Source organism: Triturus cristatus, chromosome 7 (assembly GCF_964204655.1).
Source record: "Triturus cristatus chromosome 7, aTriCri1.1, whole genome shotgun sequence".
NCBI classification, from domain to species: domain Eukaryota; kingdom Metazoa; phylum Chordata; class Amphibia; order Caudata; family Salamandridae; genus Triturus; species Triturus cristatus.
In genome coordinates, this window is record NC_140590.1 from 809,264,617 (window position 1) to 809,283,208 (window position 18,592).

General features: G+C 47.2%; 1 protein-coding gene across 1 annotated transcript in view; it reads left to right on the forward strand.

The window, feature by feature from the left end:
* The window catches only part of ATOX1 (antioxidant 1 copper chaperone), a 102,320-nt gene extending 84,921 nt beyond the window's left edge, over positions 1 to 17,399 (forward strand). The window contains exon 4 of the mRNA XM_085617667.1: positions 17,198 to 17,399. The gene's annotated coding sequence lies outside the window, so the exon portion shown is untranslated. The remainder of the gene's footprint in view (positions 1 to 17,197) is intronic.
* The last annotated feature ends 1,193 nt before the right edge of the window (positions 17,400 to 18,592 follow it).

Here is an 18,592-nt window from a genome sequence, read left to right on the forward strand (position 1 = left end):
TGAGGAGGAGGCTGGGTACTCGCGCTGTGGGACGTGCCGAGTGGCGGCGGCGGCTGACTGCCCAGCTGCTTATCTGGGGCCATCAGGTGAGGGGCTGACCTCTGAGTGGACCTGTGCCCTGGTAGTTGGATGTTGAGAGTGGCGGTGCCTACTGCGGGTGGCCAACTGGCGGACGAGGGAGATAGCTGTGGCCACGAGCAGACTGTCAATGACTGGAGGGAGCGAGGATATGCAAAGCTGTACCCCGGACCTAGGAGGACGTGCTTTTTGAGCCTGGCTGAGGTGGCAGCGATTCGGGCATGGGAGAGTGCCTTGTGACCTGTGGGGCTCTGCCTGGGGACGAGGCTGCTTGTGCTGCGCGGGGCTGGTGGAGCTGCGGAGAGGAGCGACCGACATTGTAGACGTGGGAGGTGTTGCTTGCACCACGAGTTGAGACCGGGCGCTGCTCCCGCCCGCTGCGACATCGGCGCCAGACGGTCCCTGCCTGGAGAATCTGAGGAGCTGCGTTGTGTGCTCGATCGGGGCGGCTCGCCCTGTGCCCGTGCGGAGCCGGTGGGATACCCGAAGAGGTGGACATGGGGAAGCACGACACGAAGCAGTCGAAGCTGACCTTCGACAGCAAGCGAGCGACTCGGCAGGCCGACACGGGACCGGAGATGCGGGCCGAGGGTGGATCTGACCTGAGGGTGGACTATCATGGAGAAGACCTGAGGACCCTGATGCCGGAGATGAGGTCCAGCCTCCGGAACATGGATACGAAACTGGATACCCTGACCTCTCAGCTCGAGACGGTGAAGACGCAGGTGACTGCGCATGAGGCGCGCCTGGATACGCTGGACGGTCGAGCTGCGGACTTCCATGAATTTCAAGTCGAGACGAAGGAGCAACTCCTGCACATGGACAGACTTGAGTGTTATTAGGGCCAAGAATGATGATTTGGAGGCCCGATCGCGCCGCAGCAACCTCCGCGTCACCGGGATTCCGGAGACGACCGCCATTTCCAAAATGGAAACTTACATCACCGATCTGCTGCACGAGCTGTTTGACCCGCATCTCTCCGCGGTCTTTGTGGTGGAGAGGGCACATAGGTCGCTTGGCCAGAAACCGCCGGTTGGGGCACCTCCGAGGCCCATCATAGCTAAACTCCTCAACTATCAGGACAGGGATGTGATCCTGCGGCTGGCTAGAGAGAAAGGCAAGATCACGCATCAAGGGAATGCAATATCCTTTTATCCGGACTTTACTTCGGCAGTGCAGGCGGCACGAAGGGAGTTCGCGCCGGCTAAGAAACTCCTCCTTCAGGCGCAGATCCCATATTCGCTGCTGTACCCGGCGAGGCTCAAGGTATCGTTTGAAGGTACCACACATTTTTTTGCGACTGCCAAGGACGCGATGAAATTCGCTAAACATGTAGGCGGCAAGAAGCTCCAACGACTGTCGAGGGTGGCGGAGAATACAGATGGCGCCCTGAGTGACAATGACTGAGGGTATTGTATAACTGGCGGACAATTTCGCTGCCTGTGCAGCTGAGCACCTGTTTGTTGGGGGGGTGTGGCGTCGGCTTCCTCTTCTGTAAAGTTCTGCCGAGACACCTTGCAACTTTATTTTGTATACTTCGACCTAGTACGGGCCATGTAGCCTGCAGACCTTCTGGCCGCCCTGTTTGAGTCAGGGTACGACGCTGGCTTTGGCACGTCCCCTTGGGAAGACTCCCGACTATGTTGGAAGCTTTTGATTCCGGGGTGGGTACTACACGACCTAATTGGGGGGGTTGGTGTGGGTGGGGGGTGGTTGGTAAGGTTAGTTCTTTGTTGGTTTGTTGTCCACTGCACGTCTTTACTGCTGGCTGTCTGTATGGGTTCTGGAGTGTTTGCACTGCTAACTGTCAACATGTCCTACTGTAATTTTCTGATTAGGTATGTGGAATGCCAGGAGTAGATAAAACTTTAAACTGCCTCACATGGAATGTGCGGGGGCTCAACGACCATCGGAAGGTTCGGTTGGTGCATGCATACCTGGTGCGTCATGGGGTGGATGTCTGCATGTTGCAGGAAACGCACCTGAACACCGCCCCCGCCCGTGGCCTGCGTCACACTAGATGGGGGCACGTATATTCAGCCATATATTCCAATTACGCCCGTGGGGTGGCGATCCTAATACGTCGTGGGCTGGACTGGCGGGAGGGTTCGGTTCAGTGTGATCCGGAGGGTAGGTTTGTGGTGGTACGGGGCATTGTATGCGGTGTGGCAGTGGTGTTTGTGGCGGTGTATGGACCGAATGTCGACTCCCCTGGCTTCTACCATAAGCTGTGGGGGCAAGTGAAGGCCACTGGCTGTGGTACGATCATCTGGGGAGGCGATTTCAATGCCGTACTGGACGACAAAGTAGATAGAAAGGGGGTGGCTCGCACTTTGAATCCGCTGGCAGGTGCCACGCTGGGGGACATCTTGACTGATGGGGCGTTAGTGGATGTCTGGCGAGGGAGACATGCGGACCTGCGGGAGGGCACCTGCATATCGGCACATAGTGGCGCGTGGTCCCGGCTAGACTTCTGGTTGGTGTCGCGGGATGTCGCGCTGTGGACGGCACGGGTGGAGCACATGCCCCGCTCGCTATCTGACCATGCCCCCTGCATGTTGCAACTGCTAATTCCTGGCGATCCCTTTCCGGCGTTTTCGTGGCGGCTCCCGCCTCACGCTTTGCTTGACGAGGCGTTCAAGGAAGAGATACGGACTGATTTTACTGATTACTTCGAGCGTAATGTAGGTTCAGTGGCTGAGGTGTCGACCCTGTGGGAGGCCTTTAAGGCCGTTATTAGGGGCCAATGTATTGCCCGGCAGGCAGGTGTGCTGAAGGCGATACGAGGCACCCTGGCGGCGCTGGAGGCGGATATCAAACGGCTTGAATGCGCCTTTTTTGAGGATGGTGGGTCGGAGGTGGCGGGGCAGCTAAAAACTAAACTATTGGAATATGATGAAGAGGCGACGAGGGAGGTCAAATTCTTAGGGAAGTATGCGGAGGCTAGGCGTTATGGCGAGGGAGGGCGTCCCGGGAAGGCCTTGGCAAATATGCTTCGACCGCCTCGGTCTGCGACTTATATTCATGAACTGCGCACGTCGGACGGCGGGCGACTCCATGATAAAAGGGATATTGTGGGAGTGTTCTCGAAGTTTTACACTCGACTATATACCAACACCCAGAATGCGTGCCCTGAAGGGCTCGCATCCTTCCTTGACTCCATCGCACTGGTGTGGTTCAACAATAAGCACAGGGAATATATGGACCTCCCTATCGATGCCGGAGACGTGGCGCAAGTTATAAGAAGCTTGCCGCCTGATAGGGCGCCGGGACCAGATGGCCTGACAACGGCTTTCTACAAGGCGTACGCGGAAGAGCTGGCGCCTCGGCTGTTGGCAGTGTACGAGGAGGCATTGGAAAAGGGGGTGTTGCCGGCTACCATGCGGGAGGCGCTAATTATCACATTGTTGAAGCCGGACAAGCCGGCGGACGATCTCAATTCCTATCGGCCCTTATCACTGATTAACGTTGACATGAAAATCCTAGCCAAACTGCTCGCGAACCGGGTGCAACCCATGTTGCCCTTTATCGACCTCCCATAACCTGCGAACTGTCTTTGCCGCGTTGCATTACCTACACCCTGAGGTCAAGGCTGCAGTGGTGTTTTTAGACGCTACTAAGGCCTTTGACACTCTCGAATGGCCTTATCTATTCCTTATATTAGAGCGAATGGGGTTCAGCGCGCTACTGCTTAAGAAAATCCGTCTGCTGTATACCATGCCAAGGGCCAGGGTACGAGTCAATGGACTGGTGTCGGCGTCGTTCCCTATCCTACGTGGTACTCGGCAGGGCTGTCCTCTATCTCCGCTGCTGTTTGCCATAGCTATGGAACCGCTGGCGGCCCGGATCAGACAACACCACACAGCAAGAGGTATAGGCTTCAGCTCTAGAAATCTCCTCATCTCACTTTACGCAGACGATGTGACCCTTTATCTTATTAATCCTGCTGACAATTTGGATCCTGTCTTGCGGGAATTTATTCGCTTTGAGGGCCTCGCGGGCATCTCCATCAATTGGTCCAAATCGGTCATCTTTTCCCTAACGGACGGTACTAGTGAGGTGCACTCTGACTACCCTCTGCGATGGGAGGCGGAGGAGGTCAAATATTTGGGGCTCTGGATTAGCCGGGACCTTCAGGAAATTTGGAACCTTAATTTTGGCAGGGCAATGATATGGCTGGGTGAGAAAGTGAAAGCCTGGGCTTCCCTGCCCCTGTCGCTCGCTGGGCGGATTGCATTGTCTAAAATGGTAGTATTACCCAAATTTCTTTACTTATTCGTCAACCTCCCTATCCCGCTTACTTCGCACTTTTTTGCTACTTTGCGGTCCCATCTGGTGGCGCTGGTATGGTCGGGCGGACAGGCCAGGGTGGCGTGGGATACGCTAGTGCTGCCGCTGAGACAGGTGGGCCTGGGCGCTCCTGACATGAAGCTGTATGCCCTCTGTGCGCAGGCTCAGTTCGTACATTTTTGGACCCACCCTACCCCATATCAACCCCACGTTGCGGTGGAACGGGACGCGGTTGCGCCCCTCCCGCTGAGCGTAGCGGTTTGTGCCAAGGCACGCGCCCAAGAACAGACGTGGACACAGCTGGGCTGCTGCAGTGGGTGTTGGAGGAGTTGCGCAGGAGGGCCGGGGTTCCATTGTTGTATGCACCCTCGCTTCCTTTGTTGCATAATCCGATACTGCCCTGTGTGGCTGATGGAATAGCCGGACACCTCGCTGATAAGCTGCATCTCCGCACTTTTGCGGACTTGTTTCCTGAGGGCCAGTTCATGCCTCCTCCGGTGCCGGAGGAGGGGGGTACGGTTCCTTTTTCCGAATTGTTTCTGTACCACAAACTGAAGGCGGCATGCCGGGCGCTGTCTGGATAATTCCCTGACGCGCCTCCAGTCTTTACGGCCTTGGAGGCTGTGGTGGGCTCCCCGTCTCCCCGGATATTGGTAACTCGTATTTATCGCCACATGCAGCACACGGACCTGGTGGGGACGCCCAAGTCTATGCAGTGTTGGAATGGTGAGCTCCAGCCTGAGATAACCGAAGAACAGTGGGTGTTTTGTTGTGGGCAGCTCACAGAGCTTTCGCCAAACTACAAGTTGCGTCTCATACATTTTAAATACCTGCATCGCGTGTACAGAACCCCCATCAGCCTAAAAAGGATGGGGTTGAGGGAGACGGACGACTGCTGGCGCTGTGGATCCGCCTTGGCTTCCTTTTTGCACATAGCATGGCCGTGCCCGAAGCTAGTGGGGTACTGGGCTCAGGTTTTTTTTTTAGTTAACCAGATTGTGGGCCGCTCTGACGCCCCCTCCCTCCTGCTCGGGCTCTTGGGTTATGTTCGAGACACTCCGCCACAGTCGCGCAAGTTGCACGCGTTGCTTCTGTTGTTTGCCCAGAGGCGGGTGGCGGTCCACTGGGGGAGAAGTGGGATACCCACGGTGAAGGGCTGGCTAGCTGACGTCACGTATGGGCATACGCAGCTAACCACGTTTGGGGAGTTGTTGCCGGCTGCGTCCAGGCCCCGTGACATCTGGGAACCGTTTGTGAGCTGGGCTCGGGAACATCAGGCGGGGGAAGTGGAGGGAAATGTTGTGAGTGAATGATTGCGGTGTGCTGGGGAGTGGTGAGGGCACTTTGAGGCCCGGGTGTCTCCCATCATGCTAACAGAACATGTCGGGCTGGAGCATCCCTATGTGCGCCCTACGCCCTTTTTTTTGTCCACGTTATCCTGTAGGGTGCGGCAGGGTGGTGGGACCCCCGGGCTCTTGAATCCAAGTCCGTGGCCTGCGATAGCTACAGATGTTGACATGTTGACCATTGAAATTTGTCATTTTTTGTATAACACCCGACAGATTCCTGTACTGCAATGTCATGCTGATGTGGACTGATATGTTTATTGGTTGTTTTGGCTGTTTTGCAAAATGTTCAATAAAAAAAAGAAGAAAAAAAAAAAGCACAGTATAAAATTAGAAAGTTACAGATAATTACAGTTGGCTAAGCAAAGTACTATCTCTCCTAAGAGAGCCTGTCAAGGATTCTCACAGAGCAACCCTTCTATATCCATAGTTTGTCTAACAGGGTAACCAACATGAAAACCCTTGCCTACTCCGGTACTGTGTGTTGCTCCATGTAACAAAATACCCATCTGCAGGCTTTAATATAAAGTAATAACCTTCACACTTAAATGCCTATTCACTTTAACATATGCTTTTCACAGTAAATACATTGAGCCTAATGCCTCCGTTACAGCGTTTCTTAATTTACAGACCAAGCCTATAGTCAAGATAATTGGCTTGCTACCATAACCAATCCAGTCCTGCCGTATCAATTTTAAGTTTGGCCACAAACCAAAAAGTGAAATGCAGTCAGTCTTTGAAGCACACAAATTCAGCCCAGTCATATCCTGTACTCAGGGTAACCAACATGTGGGTGGAGGCTAAGCCTCTGTCTTAGTAGTACTCTGAAAGCTCTTTTTGTTGTTCCTGTAAGGTCAGGCGACTAGTGCACTGTTAGTTATACCTAAAAATCCAAGTAGATTAGTATACCCATGGTCACATCATCCTTCACTCAAACACAAAACTGCACTCTGAAGTCTTAAGTTAATGATGAAAGGGGAGAGTGCCGGGACTGATACATTCCTTATGACTGCCCTCCTTTATCTGTGCTGCTACTAGAGAAAAACAAACCCCTCAAACTATCTAATTATCCAAGACACTTAACTGCATTACAATGCCATGTGTGTGTGCCGCCGAAAGTTCAGTCTCAGGCAGAGGGACGGCTGCTAGCTCAGGCAGCTGGATACATAAAATAACCACAGCTGTGTGGAGGTGAAGCACTTTTCTGTTAAAGCACACCGCTGCTGCCCAATCAAAAAATGTACTCCTGGCTGCCAACATGTGAGCAAAGCTGAAGCATCTCTCTGTACTCCTGTACTGTACTAGGTTGATCACGTTACGTCTGGTGACGGCTGCGCTATCAAGCGAGACCTAGAATTCAGTCCTGATATCCTAAATCTCTTTGAAGCTAAAGACCGCTCAAACTAAATTTGATGCTAATGCTATGTTAGTTTACTTCAACCAGCTCATGATAGATGTTGGAGTTGAACAAAAAGAGACAAAGTAATATCAAATGTGCTCAAGGGAATATAAGAGTTAACGGAAGAGAGAATTCTTAGATTCACATAACGTTTATGGCACAAGGACTACTCAAAACAAAACCTGCAAACCCTATGAAAAAAGAATGCAAAGAATACAAAAAAACATATTTAAGAGCAAGGGAACTTTACTTAGATTCGAAATCAACCTGTCAAAAAATTGGTCAACAAAACTTTTCGACATCAAAATACCACTCCCCCAATATACTTTATTATTTCTGACTCCATAGAGAGCTGTGAATAAATTCTCATAATTCTTTGAAGATAAAAGGGTAGAGTTTTCTATCTCGGAACTTTGTGAATTGGCCCTGACCCACAAACATGATGACTCTCTGCAAATTTAACAGTAACGCAAAGTGATTTGGTGTACTTCTAGGACCCTACCCCAAGTGAGTTTTCATTAAGATAAGCTTGTACTTCACTTGCTGCCTAACCTGCCCAATCAAGGAATCTGCTGCAAGGGGTAGTTGCAGAGTGCCAAAAAATTGTCCTAGTGACTCCTGTTTTAAAAATACCAGATACAGACCGTGTTGGCCTGATGAAAATTTTTCCTGTATCAAACATATGTATTATTTCTAAGGATGTGGATAGCTGTTTTGAAAAGCAGGTTAAAAACAACTTTATTGAAATACACAAACTTTTGAATGAACTCCAGTCAGGTTCCGGAGCCAGTTGCTGCAGAGGGACCACAATACTTCAGATAGTCAATAATGCGCTGTGTATGCAGAACAGTGACAAATCCGGGCACCTTGTGCTCCTTGGCCACTCTGCTACATTCGACAAGGTCAGTCGTGCCTCAGTGCTAAAATCTCTAGAAAAACAAATGGGTACCAGTGGCACAGTTCTGATATGATTCAGATTTTACCTTTTCAACTAAGCTCAGTGTAGTAGTAGTAGAAGTCGCTATACACGCTGTGTTGGTTCGTGTTGCGTATATGTTTATTAGACAAAAGAGTAAAGGATGGGAGTAGATTCAAATCAGTCTCTCAAGGCTACAGCTGTTGGTTATCATCTCCTTTCCATCAGGAAGCATCGCGTCTTTCAGGGCTCCCAAATTAAACACACAAAAAAAATAAAAAAGGAAAAAGATCCAAAATAAGGAATTAGAACGGGTCACTCTTTCTAGGGGGTTCACCAGAGTGCCATCTTCACCAGGCAGTGGTGTTTGTGTACAATAGGAAGTTGTGGCTACAACCTTTTGGTGTTGGGATTACCCTCCCATCCACATGCACTCCCACATGCACTTCTCTCTGTCCCAAGTGCCTGTTATTCCCTGGCGCCACACCAGGCCCACCAAAACTCCTGCACTTTCCTTGGTACTTGTCTCTGACCCCGACCTGTCTCCTGGGCCGTGGTATGGGCATCGGGGGCGTTCGTCTCGTCCCTTGAGTCACTGGTACCGTGATTGGCACAGCACAACTGTCCATCTTCAGACTCCTCTGTGCCAGTGTCTCTGGGGCACTCGGACGCTCCCGTAGCTTGGTCCACGATGTTGTATACTCCAACCGGTAAGTCCTCCTCCGGAACCGCGGTTGCTGCTTCCGGTTTCCAGCCGCTCGCCTTCACGTCCTCCTGTATGTCTCGTTTTAGAGTCTCCCCTTGCCATCTTTCTCCTCCCTCCTTTCCCTTCTCACGCCTGTTGTCTAGCCCTTCCCAGGGGTGTGGCAAGTCTGCAGCACTTGTAATATTTACAACCTAGGGTGCAACAAGACCACCACCTTCAAATACAACACAGGAATTCAACACAGTTCATCACTTGCCTCACATGTTTTGTAATCTACATAATAATTTGTGGTTGCAGTAAGATTTATGTGGGAAGCACAGTAAGACCGCTCAAAACCTGCATCCAGGAACACTGAAGAGCGGTCTTGAATGGGGACACATCATATGCCCTAGTCTCACACGATTGTAAGAGTGGGGTTGACAGAACTAAATTTCGCTTTCACTGCATTGATGTTGTGATGCCTAACAAGAGAGGGGGTGATAGGGAACTGACCCTGAGACAACTTGAAGCACGTTGGATTTGCACTTTACGTTCTTCCACACTGGGTCTTAACAGTGACCATGAAATGCATTACTTTTTATAAACCTATCACAACTGCACATCACTGAGATCCATGTATGAGTGCTCCACACAGATGGAGACTCAACCTTGGCGTAGTCGGATCTCTCTGCTTGGGATCTGGCTCACTTTGATCTATCCCCAATGCCTTGTACATAGCTCACGCGTTAGCCCAGTCTATGAGAGTGTTAGCTCTGGGCTTTCTGATTATAGGGATTACTGCTCAAGCACCAGTATGACATGTTACTGAATTTTGTAGTACATACCATCCTATGTTCCTGTGATCTGTCCTTGCATTACAGCTGTTGTTTACATCGCTTGAACGACTCCCCTAACACCTTTAACACACCAACTGAAATACCGTCATTTGTGTTACAATCTGGCTACGGACTATTTTATTCTCAACGTTATGTAATTTACAGATTGGTTAAGCTATTCCTGATTTACTATTTCTTATGAATACATACCATCAGAAACGTCTACATGTTCTGCCTAATTGCCCTTGTCTTGTACCACATAAACGGCCGTTGGTTTTCGAACCTCGCTACTCCTGCTTTTTCTCTGTTCACCAATAATATATTGAATATGAGGGACTACTGAATGGTCCGCTAGTTTCTTTGAATCTTGCAAACCCATAATGCATTTAATAAGATATAATGCATTTAATAAGATATCTTGACACTGTCAGCCGTATCACAAGCTGTATGTAACAGTTAAATATTGTTTTTTTGCAATTCTCTATGTCCTTTGATCACTTTCCTGTCAGCCTAACATTAGGCTTAATCACATATTCATGTTAGATCACCACAACCTCTTAGCTTGCGTGCATGTAGATCTCTGCTACATCATGATTGCATTCCTACTCTATTGAAACATCATTACCAGTCACTTTTTAAGTTTTCTCGGTAGATAGCAATTTTATTCAATTGCTTCTGCTCTGGTGCTCAAATATAACGCCTACACCCACGGATCGACGTTTCTTTAACGTATACTCTATTGGTCTCTTGGCTTTGAGCCTAGCAACATGGCCGCCCTCAGACACTGGGTTGTAGGATTAGACGTGTTTAGGCAGTGATCTTCAACCCGGAAGTACTACACAAGCTTCAACCCGGAAGTACTATACGGGTTCTATATAGATGGGAATCAGGAAGATCACGAGAGATTACTCCGTCCTGCCAGGACCAGACACCACCAGACAAAGTTCGCACACAAAGCCTTAATACAAGTAAGCAAGGGGGAGAAGAATGGTGCATCCTGAAGGGGTGAACTCGTAGGCCTTCAGTCAGCTGCGGACAGAGTGTTGTTGTGGTATCCAGCTCCTTACGAGTTGCCGCACTACCGGTCATGCAGCCGCTTCTGAGATTCGTATTGAGATTTCAATGTCAGTGGGCGCACAGACAGCCTGGATTACTAGGTTATTGTCTGCAAGTTTTTACTTTCGTTGTGGGCGCACTGAATATTTAAGCTGTTGCCATTGATTAAGTCAATAAATCCTTTCTTACACTAGGTTCATTTATGTGTATCTACCCGTAACACGTATTTCTAATATCTTTGCCCGTACGTTACTGGTTGCGTCAACACAAGCGTATACTACTTGTTTCGCTGCCACTTTTGCTTATGTGGACGCATGGCGTTCATAGCGATCAGACCGTTACCTTTGTGTTTGGCTAACTTCTAGAGTAAGTTCAAAAAAAGTTTTCCCCTCGGATGAATCATGCACTGATCATTTCCCAGTCATACATTCATATCCATTTCCAAACCATATAATCTACACGGATCGTTGATAATTGAGGCACTTATTGATCAACCACACTCTAATTAAAAATCAATTTCCTTTAATTGGAGATATATCCACATATAATACTCATATGAGTTCATTCACATATAAAATCACCAAAGATGAACGAATCTTTACATATATTACAAAAAGGAAGGATTCGTCACAGTGATAAATAAAATACATAAACAATATACTACAATATAAAACAATATAAAGCAATATGCACCAATGTAAAGTGAGGAAGAATACAAAAAGAGACAATATACTATGTCATTTTTAGCGTTAATTTGGACATTTGAATAGGCAGCAACAAGCATAGGTATAAATCCCTTGTCTTAAACTGTTTGCTGACTTCACCAAATTTAATCGCATATGTGGGCGTCGACGCGTTTCGATGGTGTAGTTTCAATAAAGACCACCTTCTTCAGGACAATATTTTTTGTCTTCCTCAATCGTTAAAATGACCATATCACATATAGGCCTTGTAATTTCATTGCTATTATTGGTATTACAGTCAGTATCGCAATAGGCCACTTCTTCTACAGGCCAATGTGCTGTATTTTAATTTCCAGAGTGCGAACCGTGATACCGTTCGTTCTATTTGGGTCACGAGCTCCGCACCTTTAGCGGATGTTTTATTTAACGCGTGGCTCTTTATTGTTAGATCACTCGCTCTTGGTATTTTATCCGGGGTTGATCAACTCGTATCCAGTCTCCACCGCGTCTAGCATCCGCGTTCAGTGGGTCGCGTCATCAGTCCGCGTCCTGAAGGTGTTTAACTTCTAGAGTATACTGTGTTCATCCACTTGTAGAGCGCGCCGCAATAGAGGATCACTGCCTTTGCTGCATTAATTGCTATAGTAATAAGACAACTGGTTACTGGACAGGACACACGCTACTATTGGTGACCATACCAGCCACATTTCAGAAGCGCAACACAGTTCAGTGCTCTGGCAAGCTACTTGCCACACTATTATGATTGAGATACCATTTTTTATACTAATGGTTAGACTTCTCTTGCGCATTTACTGCAAATCACTTCTCTCAGCCCCCCCCTCTTTTCCACAGATACCTCTTGCCTCTGACACGGACCAATACGGCAGAGACCGAGAAATATGGTTGCTTACTCAGTGGACCATTATTTCTTTTTCAATATGAGGTTGGTTGAAATGATTACCCTCACTATTCTCACCTACGTTTAATTGGAATGTTCCCTTTTTAAAATAAATACTTTCCATTGGTTAGGTAACTTCCTCATTACCTACGTCCCGACACGGACCAGAACATTTGCGGACCCTACTTTATTCCCCTGGCGAGAGTACAGCACCCTCATATCGGTAAGCGTACTCCTAACGTACTCTAGGAACATTATTCCTTTTCTTTGCGACGTTTAATCACTTCACAAAGGTATCCAGTGGTGTTTTTCCGAGCACTATGACAATTTCTGTTAGACTTCCTTTAACCCACCATACCTCACAGTTACTCAGGCCAGTCAACCGGTCTGGTTAGCCTTTTACTTTTGGGTATGGTACACTGTTTTGAACTTAACGGACACTACTATTCCACATGGTTGAATTCCCCTTCCTTATACTGCTCCTAATGTGAATTCACACACCAGCTGCTATACAGCTTTGGCTTCTCTACCTACTATCGAAAGGATTCTCTTCCCTCGATTATGCACTTCCCCTTTCTCGTTCCCTGTGCCTTTCTACCACAAGCATTTGGGATAAATTGTCACTTTTAACATGCACACAATAATTTAACGTTTGGATTTTAAATATGTATATATTGTATGATATTACAGCCCTGAAGAAGCCCATATCTGGGCGAAACATGTTGGCTGTGCATCTATGAAAACCAAGCATATCTAATAGAGACACACCAAGGCTACAAACAGCAACGTGGACTCATTTTAAAAAAAATGTTTTCTAAACCTAGACCTTGTAATTTACTGTGTATACATGTTGCCTCTCATACCCCTTGTATATAGATTCAATAAATCTACATCTAAGCCACCCATTGTCAAGATAGTGAAATCTCTTGGCTTCACTCTAGACAAACGCCTGAATCTGCATGCCCATATTAATGCCATTTTTAAGGGGAGCGAAACATGAAACTTGAGGCCTTCAGAACATCAAGTCCTTGGAGCCCCCAGAAGACTTCACAACAGATGTCTAATAACTGGTACTTTCAAGACTGGACTACAGCACCTCCCTGCTAGTTGACATAACCAAAATCTGCCTGACACTATTAAAAGCAGCACTCATTTCGGCGGCGGTACTAATATCCAGCACAAAAAGATCAGACCAGCGCACCCAGATCATGTTCACCTTAAAGATGGCATTCCAATTGAGGGCAGAAGCTTATTTACCGTGACCCGCCAGATCAACGCCGTTGCCTCCACCTGCTTCAATACCCTCCTCATCCTTCGCAAGACTTTCAAGCGGATCCCTCTGAAGCCAGAAAGACCGTCACCCATGCACTCATAACAAGCAGACTGGACTACGGAAACGCTCTCTATGCTGGAATCAACAAATCCCTGCTATGCAAACTCCAGACCATCCAGAACACCGTGGCCAGACTTGTCCTCGGCATCCCATGATATGAGCACATCACCCAACACCTGCGAGACCTCCAGTTGCTTCCCATCGAAGAGAGTAACCTTCAAGCTACTCACCCACGCCTACAAATCTCTCCACAACACCGGACCCAAATACCTCAACGAAAGAGTCTCCTTCCACGTACCCAAAAGAATCCTACACTCCGTCAACCTCGCTCTAGCAGAAACTCCCCACAGCGCCTTGAGATCCTCAATGGTGAGTAGCACGCTTCACAATTTCCTGATTGATTGATTCAAAGTGGTCTGGATTGTGCACAAACCCATGGAATAGGAATAACAGTACGTTCTTAAACAAAACCTCTACAACAGTCTTTCTTGGAAAGAGTCCACGGCATAGGGAACTCTATCCCTTCAGCTTTCAGAGCTAACCTATCCTATGACCGCTACAAAAATGAACTCAAGGAGCTACTTTTCCATAGACTTGTCCAAGTATGACTGGATTCTATCACTATTAGTTAGTGACTCAAGGCAAAGTAGGCATGAACTAGATCTTCGCTAGAGAGAAGACTGACTTCTGGACTTTACTCATATCACCATGACACTGAGACTTCTCTGTAAACCCACTTTGGTGCAAAGACACTAATATATTCTTGTTACTTCCACCATGTAGGACCATGATTTGATTTGATATTTATATAGCACAGCATTCACCCAAAGGCATCCAGGCGCTAAGAGAAATGCCATACATACCACGGAATCTAGAAGGAAAAAAAAGCAAAAGAACTCCATCTCATCGTTCGACTGTGAACAGCCAGGTTTTAAGGGACTTTCTGAATGGGAGCAGAAGAGGGATAGATCTAAGAACAAGGGGTAGGGAGTTCCAAAGTTTGCTTGCTGCCACTGAGAATGCCCTATCCCCCCACTTACTCTTCTTGGAACCAGTAGTTGCTTTTGAAGTGAGGAGCGTAGTAATCTGCTGGGAGAGTGCTGTCTGAACATATTCTTCAGCCTTGAGGGGTAGTGAGCGTGCAATGATTTATGAACCATGCAAAGAGATTAAAAAATGATGCGTTGTTCAATGGGAAGCCAATGCAGATGTTCTAGACCCTTCTTAGCAGATTGTTTTTTTGGGAATGTCCAGAATGAGTCTTGCCAAAGCATTATGCAGTACCTGGAGTTTATGCTGTAAGCTCTTATTGGCAGCCAGGTACAAGGCATTGCAGCTATCAAGTCTGGATGAAAGGGAATATTTTTTTTAACATCCTTATGAGCCAGGAGCATGTAGAGTTGGTACGATTCACTTGGGCATTTTGAAACGAAGTTCAGTGTCCATCAGGACCAGCAGGTTCTTAGCCTTTGCGCTCGGGACAGGGCAGCATCACAGAGATTGAGGCCAGCAGCTGCTATTCCATTTGACTGCCCCATATCCAAATATCATCACCTCCGTTTTCTCCCCATTAAGCTTCAAGAAGTTAACGGACATCCAGTCTGCCACTCTGGTCATGCATCCAAGGACATTTTCTGACAGTGAGCCCAGCCCCTTAGGGATGGTAACCATAATTTGAGTATCGTCCGCGTATTCCACTACCTCCAATCCAAAAGAGTGGACTATGGTTGCGAGGGGTGCCACATACAGATTAAAGAGGGTGGGACTCAGTGAAGACCCCTGCAGGACTCCACAAGGTAGAAGATAGGAGTCTGAGAGAAAAGATTTTAAATTGACCCTTTGGGATTTCCCTGTCAGATAACATTTTCATAGAGTACACTCACGCTTATATCTCCCAATCTTTTTTTTTTTTTTTTTGCCTCGCTCTCGCTCTCTCTCTAGATATATAACTATCCTCATTTTGGGGCTGTAATTTATATTCTTTGGCATTTTAGCATTGTACTTTGGTGAACTTCACTCTCCTATGCAAATCGCTCTGCTACACTGATCGGTCTAGTTCACATTATTTAAACTGCAAATAAACAATTCTGTGTGGCTATTCAAAACACGATACTGAAGTATACAAAAATGTGATGGATGGAATGCTTGAATTAATCCAGCCACTGGTTATTAGTCGGGGGTACATCACAGTCCATCGTTATTTTGCTCATTATGCTACCTCAGTTTGGACCCAACATTATGCATATCAGTCTTGATCCTGCTCCAGTAAGAACACTCAAGCCCGAGCTGCTAGGCCAGGTCCTCCCTAAACTGAAGCACAAGTAACCCAGGGCTGGTTTCACCCTTAGTTGGGGCTTATCAGCCAGGTATAGCTTGGTTCCAGTGACACAGTGTGGACTGGACCCACGTCTAGGCATACTCTTCCCACTTAGGGTGACACACTAAAGTATACAAAAAAGTGATGGATGGAATGTTTGAATTAATCTCAGCCACTTGTAATTACTTGGGCTGCATCTCAGTCTATTGTTATTTTGCACCCCATGCCATCTCAGTTTGGATGCAGCCATATGCAAATCAGTTTTGACCCTGCTCCAGTTGGAACAGTCTAGTCCCAACTGCCAGTCCAGTCCTCCCTGAACTGGAACAAAAGCAACCCAGGACTGGTTTTGCCCTAGTTATCACTGGGACCAAGCTATACCTGGCTGATGAGCCCAAATGAAGGTGAAACAAGTTCTAGATTCTAGCATCAGTTTTTTGTTTTTCTTTTTTGGAAGACTTAATAGTTCCGCAAGGCTAGACCCGTTGGATCTATTTGCACACTGTCCCTTTAGGTTTGTCACATATTTGTTAAAGTTTTTATGCTGCTCGCCGTTACAATACTTTTTAAGATACATCGGGCACATTCACTATAATTTCACGTGGCGTAGCACTGCATGAAGGGGGGTGAGCAGAAATGCTCCATGTTTACAAAGATATGATGCATTGCTGGTCTCTCCTTGCAGTGGTGCACTGTCAGCTACCTAGCGCCATTGCATGCAACCTTGTAACATAGTACAACGGTCCATGTGTTGCGAGCAGGATAGTTTTTGTGCAGGAAGGTAAACATTCCTGTACAAAAACAATCCTTTAAGGTATATTCCTCCTTGTAATGTATTCTGCAGAATGCAGCACACTTGGGAAGAGGAAGTAAAGGAGATAAAGATATTTGTCCTCGTAACGCTTCTGTGGGGTAGGGATGCCCTAGTTTTACAATGCTTTGTAAATATAGGTTTGCAGCAAAATACATGCGTAGATGAATGGAAATGCCCATGATCCACCCATATCATGCCTACCCAACGCAAAATAACACAAGACAGCACTATGCATTGCCTTGTATTACTTTGTACTTACTAATCCACGCAAAGCCTTTCAAAGTGGCTTTGCGTGGTTTAGTAAATCGACACAAATCCCGACGCAAAATCATAGTAAATCTGAGCCATTGTGTGTGAGGGGCCGGGAAGTAAAAGTGTGGATTTGGCTGTTCGTCTGAACTAAACCGCAAATTCTTAGTACTGCTTTGCATGTTCTCTCTGCTTTTGTGGTGCGAACCCCTGATCCTGTTATGTTAATCTACATATGTCCAGCAGGTGTCGCACTTTGATTGCTTAACTTTTTTTCCCTGCTTCTTTCTTTTACAGAAATGCGGAAAATGGCCGCCAGTACCCACGGGCCTGTGTGAACATGATCCGCCAGCCTTGAGCCTCAAATCAGCTGCTAGGAGAGATGGAGTGGAGGAAGCTTTGCGCCACGAGGACACTTTGTATTGTCTCGCCTTTATGTGTAATCATGCTTCTATGATGTGTTTACCCGTCTTTTAATAAAATCCCTTTGATACATTTATGAGGTGCATGAACACCTATTTTTGTCGTGAGAAGTGAAGGTGTTGGTTAGGTTGACACCAAAAAAGCATCAGCACAGCCTTCGTTCACACGCTGCACACGCAACAGAGTGTCAGGTGAAACTTGGAAGAAGCCAATCTAAGATGTTGTCACATATGGAACATGTAGGATCAGCGCCATAAACTTTAAACAACTTTCTCAGAACGGGCAACCCAATTCATTAACCAGCAAAGTGGACTGTAATAAGATATACCAAAGGAACCTTTAAAGCTGTTGAGAGCTGCCAGCTTACTGAAAACCATGAAGTGCCCGCCTAGATTTCACCCATCCTACTGCTAAGTGCTGCATCCTATTGCACGATTACAACATCTGGGTGGTCCTCATGCATGACATGGAAGCACTTCCCAAATAGGACAAAAACAATTCTCTTCCACACTCACACCCTACACTTTGCAGCATGCTGTCCATATTTGCAATTGCTTCAATACTTTAAGCACTATATAAATGTTGCATTACAGTACAACGACACAAGTGGCAAAATGCACAAGCAACAGCAGTGCAGTTACTCTTTACTTCCCCACCATGCAGAAGACATATCACAAATCACAGCACTGCAGACTTCCGCAGAAGCACACACATGTAAAGTATGGGCAGCAGCAGTTAAGCAACCCCCATCCAAAACGGGCAACATACGGACTCCAACCATCCAAGGTTTTCTTAAGCAAAGGGTAAATCATGGGCAGCAGCTTTACAAGCTACACAATAAAAAAACACTTCTAGAAGCCGTGCAAGCTTTCCTCGCATGCAGAAAAAGTGCGGCACACACCACACTTTCTTCATACTCTGAACTGGTAGATTATGAACTGCAAGAGCGCAAGCTTTCCTCCAACCAAAGAAATAGATTATATTCAGAAGCTGGACAAGCTTCAAACACACACATGTACACAACCATAATTTGCAGCACAGGAATCAGCAGGACTCTTTTGTCTCCAACACAAACCATGACCAGCATGTGCAGTTGCTGTAAAATTCTGACTCAGAAATGGTAGGTTACAGGGGCAGCATCACGCTCACAAAGTGGTGTACAGACACTAGCACTGGCAAGCTTACATCATTAAAGGAACAGGTAGGGCAAGGGAAATACCAGTGCAAGTTGCATCCAGGGGCTGAACTTCGTGGGTGGTGTTTTTTGGG